The 10189-nt window shown below is 37.7% G+C and overlaps 1 pseudogene; it reads left to right on the top strand.

Annotated features, from left to right (window-relative positions):
* The first annotated feature begins 372 nt into the window (after window positions 1-372).
* LOC123836071 (heterogeneous nuclear ribonucleoprotein A1-like) lies at window positions 373-5593 on the top strand (annotated as a pseudogene).
* Window positions 5594-10189: the final 4596 nt, after the last annotated feature.

Here is a 10189-nt window from a genome sequence, read left to right as displayed (position 1 = left end):
CATAGACTAAATGGGAAATCTTATAAAGTTTTTAAGACGACGAGATGCAGTCAAGATGGTACATTAAAGGCAATGCATCTGTCCCCACCTCCCCCCAGAAAGCAAACAAACCAAAAAACAGATTAGAAAATAATTTCAAGGTGGGGGTCAGGGAATGAACAAGCAGTACACAGGATTTTTAAGAAAGTAAAAACACTCTGTATGCATTATAGTGATGAATATATGTATGTCATTATACTTGTGTCCAAATTCATAGAATATACAACACCTAAAATGAACCCTAAGTTTATCTATGGACCTGGGTGACTATGGTGTGTCAATGTACTTTCATGCTTGGTAAAAACTGGATCATTCTGGTGAGTAATGTTGATAATGGCGGAGGTTACATGTAGCAGCAAAAGGTACGTGAGAAATCTCTGTACCTTCCTCTCAGTTTTGTTGTAAACCAGAACTGTTTTTTTTTTAATCATCTTTTTGAGGCACCTGGGTGGCCCAGTTGGTTAAGCGTCTGCCTTTGGCTCAAGTCATAATCCTGGGGTCTTAGGATCGAGCCCTGCATCAGGATCCCTGCTCAGTGGGGAGCCTGTTTCTCCCTCTCCCTGCCCCCACTTGTGCTCTCTCTCATTATCTCTCTCTCTCTCAAATAAATAAAATCTTTAAGAAAAGAAACAAGAGGGCGCCTGGGTGGCTCAGTTGGTTAAGCGACTGCCTTCGGCTCAGGTCATGATCCTGGAGTGCCGGGATCGAGTCCCGCATCGGGCTCCCTGCTCGGCAGGGAGTCTGCTTCTCCCTCTGACCCTCCTCCCTCTCATGCTCTCTGTCTCAAATAAATAAATAAAATCTTTAAAAAAAAGAAAAGAAACAAGAAACTACTTTCTTTAAAAAAAATCATCTTTTTTTTACAAAGAAATTCGAGCATAAAACTAAAAACATTTAAGAGCAAAAAGTAATAAACCTGTGAGCAGAATTCATATTTTTGGAGGTAATTTTGATAGTTCATTTGGAAAAATGAAAATTTTAATAACCTGTATAAAATACTTAAAATAAATCTTAATGCATCCAAATTCTGAAAGGATAAAAAGGAATTAACCAGTTAAAATCCATGAGAAAACCAGAATCCAGAGAAATACAAGGAGCATTAAAACCCACTTTTACCTTGAACCAGGCACAATTAAACTTCAGTTTTGATGGATTTATGAGGCAAGCAGGACAGAAATTAAAACAAAGAATCCTTTCCTGAAGATGGAGTTTTTTCAAGATCAAAAGATGAGTCCTTCATAGTTTGGTTGAACCAGAAGTAAACGTTCCTCAGGCAATTACAAAGAACCCTGAGTTTTTACTGAAGGAGAAAAACAGTTGTTCCCCGAGACATCGTGATTATAAGTAGCTCTTCCAAATCAGCTTCTTGAGGCCAAGCCTAAATTCCCAACACCTGAGTGGTCTAAACAGCCTCAACATATATCCCAAAGAGCTAAAAGAACCACAATCATAGCCAAATAGTAGCATAGAGATAGTAATACTAATAGATAGTTATATATCTCTGAGAAAATCACAGAATAAACAAAAATTAGAAAAACATTTAGACGGGTTGGTGAACAAACTTAATTCACTAAATTTCTTCTCAGGAGGATAGCATCTTCATCTGTGTCTCAGAGAAGCCAATTGGATAACTTAGACAATGAACGGTCCACAGGAAAACGATTACAGACGCAGGAGGGGTACTGAATAAACAGCTGAAACTACAGAGGAGCTACAAAGACTTTTGACCAAGATTGTAAATCAATAATGCTCACTATTAAAAAAAAATTAAAGTCAAGTTTGAAAATGTGTTCAGGGAACATGAAACTGTAACAAGTAACCTAAGGGTTGAAAAAAGCATGGAAGAGAACATGTAGAAAGTCAGTCTTTACAACTTGAAAGATATTTTCTTTCTCTCTTTTTTTTTTTCCTTTTAATTTTCAGTAGTTGTTCTAAATGTCTGTCTGGGTATAGTTTCTCTTGGAATTATTCTGACTGAAGATGGATGAAGTTCCTTGAACTGGCAAACTGTTTTTCACCAGTTTTGGAAATTGTCGGTCTTCATGTCTTCAAAAATTGCATCTTCACCAATTTTTGTCTACTACTTAAAGACTCCAGTAACATGCAATTTAGATTTTAAACCATATTCCATGTATCTATTATTCTTTTTAAAATTTATATCTTGGGCGCCTGGGTGGCTCAGTTGGTTAAGCGACTGCCTTCAGCTCAGGTCATGATCCTGGAGTCCCTGGATCGAGTCCCGCATCGGGCTCCCTGCTCGGCAGGGAGTCTGCTTCGTCCTCTGACCCTATCCCCTCTCAGGTGTTCTCTCTCTCGCAAATAAATAAATAAAAAATTAAAAAAATAAAATTTTTATCTTTTTTATGCTTTAATATGGGTATTTTCTTCTAATCTTTTTTTTTTTAAAGATTTTATTTATTTATTTGCGAGAGAGAGAATGAGAGACAGAGAGCACGAGAGGTAGGAGGGTCAGAGGGAGAAGCAGACTTCCTGCTGAGCAGGGAGCCCGATGCGGGACTCGATCCCAGGACTCCAGGATCATGACCTGAGCTGAAGGCAGTCGCTTAACCGACTGAGCCACCCAGGCGCCCCTAATCTTTTTTTCTAATTTACTCATTTTTTCTCTTCAATTGTGCCTAACCTGCTGTTGAAACCATCATTGAGCTATTAATTTTATTTCCCATTATAGAAATAATATCTGATATTTCATAGTTTCATTTCTCTGGTGAAATTCTCCATTCATGCCACTTAATACCTTGGATGTATATTAAATATAGTGGTTTTAATTTTTTAAATTTTATTTATTTTTGAGAGATTGAGAGAGCATGCACACACACACAAGAGGGGAAGTGGGGGGCAGAGGGAGAGGGAAAAGGAATCTCAAGCAGACCCTGAGCTGAGCACAGAGCAGTGTCTCGGCTCCACACTGAGATCATGACCTCAGCCGAAACCAAGAGTCTGACGCTAAACCAACTGAGCCACCCAGGAGCCCCTTAAATATAGTGGTCTCAATTACTGGTAACGCCAGTGTAAGGGTCTTCTACATTTCTATTTTGCTATGTATTTTTTCTTCTGTATTTCTATTTCATTTTAGTGGCTGCTAGGTTTAACTGAGGGATACCCCCTTTTATGAGAAAATAAATAAATAGAGCTCCTTTGAGGCTCTGGATGATGTTATTGTCCCCCAGATGGGATGTAATTTTGTTTTTGCAGATGCTCTTGCTATGAACAGGTAAACTTAATTCAGAAATTAAGCTGATAAGAAACAAGGCTTAGGTTCTTAGAATGTGGGTTTGTTTCTAGTGCACCCTATGATATAGCCCTTCGGGGTCATGACTGGAAACACAGATTTTTTTTCTTATGAGGCTTTAAGTTTCTTCTTATCAGATTTCTTCTTATCAAGCTATAAACTCCTACTGTTGTTACCTTTTCCCTGTAAAATTACCAAGTTCGGTTTATTATCACATCCTCTCCCTGCTGCTCTCAGTTAGTTTTTCAGACATGATGCTTTTAAATGGAAAAATACGTAGAGGGGAAAATTTGGCATCAAATGTAAGGTTCACGTCTCTGGAGTTGTCTTTTATCTGTACTCCAATGCCTTTTTTTTTTTAATTTAAATCCAATTAGCCAACATATAGTACATCATTAGTTTCAGATGACCAGCTGCATATAAATATATACTCTTTATGTATATCTTATCCAGCTATTTTAATTTCTCACATTGAGGGGCGCCTGGGTGGCTCAGTCGGTTTAGCATCTGCCTTTGGCTCAGGTCATCATCCCAGGGTCCTGGGACTGAGCCCCGCTTCTCCTTCTGCCTGCCTCTCTGCCTACTTGTGCTCTCTCTCTATCAAATAAATTAAAATCTTTAAAAAATAATAATAATTTTTCACATTGAGCAGGTTTGTTCTAAATTGGCTAGTCCCCCATTGCTGGAAGTGCAACTCTTCAAGAGATTTCCTTTAGGCATTGGATGCAAAAGTTTTATGCATATACTTCACCTGTAGTTTCACTGATTAGAAGTTTTATGCATATACTTCACCTGTAGTTTCACTGATTAGAAGTTTTATGCATATACTTCACTTGTAGTTCACGGGCCCATATTGCTGCCTTTGAAGCTGGAAAATATAGACTATAACCGACAGATATGTTCTCAGCCAATGAAATTAATATTGAGGGACAATTAGGCACTAGCACATGTATGATACAATTTTCTTATCCATTTTATTCATTTTCTTTTGCCCTATTAGAATGTAATCTCTGGGAAGGAGTATTTTTATTTTATTTTATTTTGTTTATGCTTGTGTTGTATTTTAATAAAACATTGTATCCTATGTGCCTAGAGTATCCTGGTCCAGTGTAGGTAGGCACTCAACAAATATTTGTGATGCATGAAAGGCCTTTCTAAGCATATTGCTAAATGTCAAAAATTACACATCTTCAGTTTTTTGTTTGTTTGTTTTTGGATAGCAATCTTCCACAATTTTAATAATATTACAGTATAATTGTATCATTAAGATATAATAAAATACTTTCTGCCCAGGGACACCGCCGAGTAAGCATTGTTAAAGTCTCCCCTCCCACCGCCGTCATTTCTAAGTCAGAGTCTGCCAAAGAGCCTGAACAGCTGCGGAAGTTCTTCATCGGAGGTTTGAGCTTTGAAACAACCGATGAGAGTCTGAGGAGCCATTTTGAGCAATGGGGAACACTTACGGACTGGGTGGTAATGAGAGATCCAAACACCAAGCACTCCAGAGGCTTTGGGTTTGTCACGTATGCCACTGTGGAGGAGGTGGATGCAGCCATGAATGCAAGGCCACACAAGGTGGATGGAAGTGTTGTGGAACCAAAGAGGGCTGTCTCAGGAGAAGATTCTCAAAGACCTGGTGCCCACTTAACTGTGAAAAAGATTTTTGTTGGTGGCATTAAAGAAGACACTGAAGATCATCTAAGAGATTATTTTGAATAGTATGGGAAAATTGAAGTGATCGAGATCATGACCGACCAAGGTAGTGGCAAAAAGAGAGGTTTTGCTTTTGTAACATTTGATGACCATGACTCTGTAGACGAGATTGTCATTCAGAAATACCATACTGTGAATGGCCACGACTGTGAAGTAAGGAGAGCCCTATCTAAGCAAGAGATGGCTAGCGCTTCATCCAGCCAAAGAGGTCGAAGTGGTTCTGGAAACTTTGGTGGTGGTCATGGAGGTGGTTTTGGTGGGAATGACAACTTTGGTCATGGAGGGAACTTCAGTGGTCAAGGTGGCTTTGGTGGTAGTTGAGGTGGCGGTGGATATGGTGGCATCGGGGATGGCTATAACGGATTTGGTAATGGTGGAAGCTATAATGCTTTTGGCAATTACAACAATCAATCCTCAAATTTTGGACCCATGAAAGGAGGAAATCTTGGACCCATGAAAGGAGGAAATTTTGGAGGCAGAAGCTCTGGCCCCTATGGTGGTGGCGGCCAATACTTTGCCAAACCATGAAACCAAGGTGGCTATGGTGGTTCCAGCAGCAGCAGCAGCTACGGCAGCAGCAGAAGGTTTTAATTATTGCCAGGAAACAAAGCTTAGCAGGAGAGGAGAGCCAGAGGAGGGACAGGGAAGCTACAGGTTACAACAGATTTGTGAACTCAGCCAAGCACAGTGGTGGCTGAGCCTAGCTGCTACAAAGAAGACATGTTTTAGACAATACTCATGAGTATGGGCAAAAAACTCGAGGACTGTATTTGTGACTAACTGTGTAACAGGTTATTTTAGTTTCTGTTCTGTGGAAAGTGTAAAGCATTCCAACAAAGGGTTTTAATGTAGATTTTTTTTTTTTTGGACCCATGCTGTTGATTGCTAAATGTAATAGTCTGATCATGATGCTGAATAAATGTGTCTTTAAAAGAAAAGATATAATAAAATACTTTCATAATAGAAGCATCAACATTCAATAACAAAGCCAATGAAATATAGAAAAGTAACATGTCACTTACCATTTTTTCTAGACAAGGCACCTCTGATTTCATCAAACCTTTTTAAAAGTGTAATTGCCAGACTTACTAATTATATTGTCCGTTCTCCTTTGGATATACTTAAGTGTGTTACTCTTTCCTAAATGTAATATTCCAAAATAAAAACAATACAAAACAAATGGTCTGATCAGCGTTCAGGTTTAATGAAAGAAAGAGTCCCATTAGCTCATTCATTCATCATATTCTTGACGATGCTGCTATAGAAAAAATTGAACCACTGAGGTAGCAAAAATTTCTTCTGAGGATATAAACTCAAGTAAACAAATATTTAACTATTAACTAATAATCTCCTGAGATTCAGGATAGGGGATCATGAGCAGTACAAAATGTTATAAATTTATTTTATAGGATGAAAAAATGAGCTATCCAAAAATAAAATTGAAGCCAAATCTATACCTTCAAATATTCAGTAAGATAGTATTGTGAGCAAGCATCCTTGGGAATTTATATCAGAGAATAACAGGTTTTCAGGCAGGCTTTTTCGGGTGGTTATACCAAAGCTGCATCATTAAGAAATATTTTCCAAGATCCACTTGTACACGACAGTTGAACTTTTACTCTGAAACAAAAAAAATGACACATAAGCTTTCTTCACCTTCACTAGCTGTCATAGTTCTAGAAATTATTAACTATAAATATTATTTCCTTTAAGTTATAAAAATTAGAAGTAATTATTGCACAGTTGATAAAATTGCAATAAAATTTTTTGACCACAGCTCATATAACCAGTATCCGTACCAAAACCTTCTTTAGGTATCTGTTGCATTTGTGGTTCCTTATCAATTTATTATGAGAATTACAAGCCAGATTAACATAACATAATAAAAATAAATAAATAAAAAGTACAAATCGTGACCATTATTATTATCGTTGTTGTTATTATTACTATTATTATTATCCCAACGTTTTGTGGTCAGTAACTGGATTGACTATTACTGCTGTTGATACTGGGAATTACCAAATGTAGAAGGTTAAAAATGGTCCCTCAAAAATGTCCATATCCCAATCCTGGGAACTGCGAATGTGTTATGTTGCAAAGCAAAAGGCAGTGAAAGTTGCAGGTGGAATGAATTTAAAATATGGAAATTATCCAGGTGGGCCCAATGTAATCACATGAGCTCTTAAAAGCAGAAGCAGGTGTTGGGTGGAAGAAAGAGACACCTTGATACAGACTCCATCACTTTGTCCGGTTTTGAGGGTGAAGAGAGGTGACCCTGAGCCGAGGAATGTGGTGGCTTCTAGAAGCGGGGAATGGTCCTAGCTGATAACTAACAAGAAAACAGGGACCTTTGTTCTGTCGCCACAAGGAACAAAATTCTACTAACAAATAAGCACATAAGCTAATTCGTCCTTAGAACTTTATGAAAGGAATGCTGTGGGCATTCCATCTTAGGCTTGGGAGAGGCATACCAAACTTCTGACCACCAGAACTGTAAGATAGCAAATTTGCATTGTTTAAATTGTTCAGTTTGTTGCAATTGGCTACAGTAGCAATGGGAAACTAAGCCAAAGCTTATGGACCCTATCTCAGGCAACAGTAAAAAAATACCTATTTCAAATAAGTGGTTGTAAATGTGCTGAAAACACACATGTGCAAACATCCACTGAGGCACACTCAAAATCCTCGTGATGACTAGTCCACTTCATCTTAACTTTAATGTCCCTCATGAAAACCCTGGGAGTAAAAGTAATTTAAATGTAGAATAGAAAATACCTCTGGGGCTTTATATTTATTGAAATATAGTAAACACTAATATTCCCTCATTTCAATTTAATAGCAGTTTTCAAGTGATTGCCTTATTAGTTTAACCTTTATTAGGTCATTTTCAAAGGTCTTGGGAAATGTATGTTTTTATAGAATTCAAATTCTTGCTAACTTCTATTTATTGTACTTAAATGAAACCACTATTAGATTTTAAGGGTTTTAATCTTTAAAATAAAGCAATCTGTTACAGTAGGTTTTATATGGTATGCTTTAATGTTTTCTGCATTGCTCCTGTCCTAGTTTTTAGGTCAAAGACAAAATTATCACTACCTGAAGGCTAGAAAGATTATAGTTGACACAAGACCCAAGAATAACTTACTGTGATCATAAAATCACCCAGTGCAGATATCATTGGGAAAAAAGGAAACTAGGTCTATGGTAAAATGATCCTATTATAAACTAAAATAATTTACATGAAAATGAAGTTAATGCCTTTTTTTTTTTTTTTTAGTATGTGTGAATTTTTGTCCTTCCATTGTTCTTGAACAAGCTGTAACTCTCTTAAGAGTGAAGAACCTCTGAGAGGGTGTGTGAGGCAGATGGGATAAAGCAGTACTCTGAGCATAGCACCAACCTGGCACCTTATGATTTGTGTACAGGAAGTCACACATATAATGGGGATGTACATTTCTTTTTTTTTTTTTTTAAGATTTTATTTATTTATTTGAGACAGAGAGCATGAGAGGGAGGAGGGTCAGAGGGAGAAGCAGACTCCCTGCCCAGCAGGGAGCCCGATGCGGGACTCGATGCGGGACTCGATCCCGGGACTCCAGGATCATGACCTGAGCCGAAGGCAGTCGCTTAACCAACTGAGCCACCCAGGCGCCCGGGATGTACATTTCTTGAAAAATTCCTTTCACAGCCATTTTCTGAATGGTAATATAACAAAATGTGCTATGTCTAATTTTTGTTATAGTATACATAATTGTTCATAGAGCTTACGATGTTTTAGTTTTATGGTGTACAAGAATCCATTGTTGATGATGAGAAACAACCACTTAAAAAAGTGTCTTCACTGAGAAGTCAAGGTCTATTTAACAGACTGGACTCTATATTTATTAAGATATAATAAATACTAATACCCCATCATATGTATTTTGGAGGAAGCCCCACAAGTAAGTCTTAGTCTGCTAACTCTAAAGTTGGCAGACAATGGCCTAGAGGCAAATCCAGCTGGCTGCCTGTTTTGTAAATAAAGTTTAACCTGAACACAGTTGTGTGTGTTCATTTACATATTATTTATGGCTGTTTATGTTTATTGTTAGGGGCATATTATTTTACATTATTGTGAAAGTTGAGAGGTTGTGACAGGAACTGCCCCACAAAGTCTGAACTATTTACTACCTGGCCTTTTACAGAAAAATATTTGCTGACCACTGATCTAACTGAAGGTAACTTTCACAGGCAAAGAAATAATATCAACAAAACATTAAAATTATATATTTCCACCATATAAAATATGAAGGAAAAGGGGTGTCAAGCTTTACCTATGGGTCAGGGGATTTTGCCTAAAGGAGCTGATATTTCAATTGAGTCTTAAAGTTAAGCTGGAGTCTGACAGGTGGACAAGAGGAGATAGGGCAGTTCAAGCAGAGTGCACCACACATGAAAATGCATAGAGATTATGGTATATATAAAAAATGGAGCAGTATTCAGCCTTAAAAAAAAAAGGATGGAGATCCTGCCATTTGCAGCGACTGGATGAAACCGGAGGACATTATGCTAAGTGAAATAAGCCAGACACAGAAAGAACATAATCTCACTTACACGTAGAATTTAAAAAATGTCAAATAATGAGAAGTGAAGAGTAGAATAGTAGTTACCAAGGGAGGGAAAAATGGGGAGGTGTTGGTCAAAGGGAACAAAGTGGCAGTTATGTAGGATGAATAAGTCTAGGGATCTAATGAACAGGTTACTATAGTTAATACACCATACCAAATACTGGAAATTTATTTTTTTTTAAGATTTCATTTACTTATTTATTTTAGAGAGAGAGAGAGAAAGCGAGAACATGTCATGAAGAAGGAGAGAGACAAGCAGACTCTGCGTTCGACAAGGAGCCTGATGTGGGGCTGGATTTCACAAACCCGAGATCATGACGTGTGCCGAAATCAAGATTAAGATGTTTAACGGACTGAGCCACCCAGGCACCCCTCAAATACTGGAAATTTCTTAAGAGAGTAGATTTCAGGTGCTACCATCACACATACACAAATGGTAACGATGTAAGGAGATAGTATGTTAATTAGCTTGACTGTACTAATTATTTCACAGTGCATATGTATATCCAAGCACCATGTTGTACGCCTTAATATTTTAAAAATAATAAAATATTTCTCTGATGATGAGTGATGTTGAGCA

The sequence above is a fragment of the Mirounga angustirostris genome, unplaced genomic scaffold, assembly GCF_029215605.1.
Source record: "Mirounga angustirostris isolate CCGP_5_RB_7025 unplaced genomic scaffold, mMirAng1.0.hap1 SCAF_12, whole genome shotgun sequence".
NCBI classification, from domain to species: domain Eukaryota; kingdom Metazoa; phylum Chordata; class Mammalia; order Carnivora; family Phocidae; genus Mirounga; species Mirounga angustirostris.
The sequence above is the reverse complement of the archived record's forward strand: the minus strand, read 5'-3'. Positions and strand labels throughout refer to the sequence as shown.